General features: G+C 33.9%; 1 protein-coding gene across 2 annotated transcripts in view; it reads left to right on the top strand.

The window, feature by feature from the left end:
• The window catches only part of LOC128248177 (uncharacterized), a 17,555-nt gene that overhangs the window by 6,517 nt on the left and 9,801 nt on the right, over positions 1–1,237 (top strand). The window contains exon 1 of one of the 2 annotated variants that reach the window (XM_052969058.1): positions 839–877. The exons of the other annotated variant lie outside the window; for it this stretch is intronic. The gene's annotated coding sequence lies outside the window, so the exon portion shown is untranslated. Of the gene's footprint in view, positions 1–838; positions 878–1,237 lie in introns of those variants that run through there. 2 annotated transcript variants of the gene reach the window in all.

Raw genomic sequence — 1,237 nt, 5'->3', positions numbered from 1 at the left:
ATATATATATATATACGAGATACAGTGTCTGTATGACAGCTCCTTTATTATATAGTAATGTTGGTTGTTCCGATATTTAGTTGTGGTTTATATTTCTTGATGAATTGTTTTTCCTTGTTTATTCACTGTTGTTGGGTGAAAGAGTCCGTGCATTTGTAAAGGGGAATATTTTCCAACAAACCTCGGAGTGTACAAAACCCTGGTAACTTCGATCCTTCTATACTGGTGTGAGAGCTGGACATTTACAGCTGACATGGAACGAAGTCTCCAGGCTTTTGAACACAAGTACTTCACTATACTGCTACATATCCTGTACACAAAGTGAACAACTCTAATCAGGCAACAAGTCAGCAAATACGCGTGGCGACGGCAGACTATGAGAGCATTTCAAGTGATGCTCCAACGAGTAACTGCATCAGTTAAAGGATACTGATGATGATATTGTTCCCTTACAACCTTTAGTGATATAGATGACATGTATTTCCTTGACTTCATTTAAACCATACTGTATGTTCTAGATGTGAACTATTAATGCTAACCAGACGGATGTAGATATAATTTATATCATTGATTCGAAGATATATTTCCATTTTCCATAACGTTTTATGCATAAATCCTAATAAGAGAGCTAATTAACCTGCCTTTCTCAGATGAAAACTATATATAAGAGATAGTAATATACATTACTATACATACAAATCCACACACATATGCATTAGTAATATTTCATGAACACAGGTTAGAGACAGTAGATTTATGATTTCAGTATGTTACATGCAGCAGCTGTATATTTTAGGAATCGTATTAACTTAAGAAACCATTCTTAAAGTTATTCACAATACTATATTAGCAAATGTTGATGAAGAACTTTACTAAGGTAAGGTAAATACTTAAGAAATAATTGATTGTTTCCATAGCACATCCCAGCGAGATGGAAACCTTTTAGGGCATGAAACAAAATGCTAAGCGCTCAACTTTACCTATCATATATAAAGGCGAATACGTATTTTCAATACCTTGTGGTATTTCATCATGGCCGGTATCTGACAGACTGTAACAGACAGTCTGTTACAGTCTGTCAGATACCGGCCATGATGAAATACCACAAGGTATTGAAAATACGTATTCGCCTTTATATATTTAATCCTTTATATTGAACACTCAATATTTCATCTATTCAATAAGACATATTCCATATATTCAATAAGACATTCATTACTTCATTTCATTGTACCAT

The sequence above is a fragment of the Octopus bimaculoides genome, chromosome 6, assembly GCF_001194135.2.
Source record: "Octopus bimaculoides isolate UCB-OBI-ISO-001 chromosome 6, ASM119413v2, whole genome shotgun sequence".
NCBI classification, from domain to species: Eukaryota; Metazoa; Mollusca; class Cephalopoda; order Octopoda; family Octopodidae; genus Octopus; species Octopus bimaculoides.
This window is presented reverse-complemented; position numbering and strand designations above follow the sequence as displayed.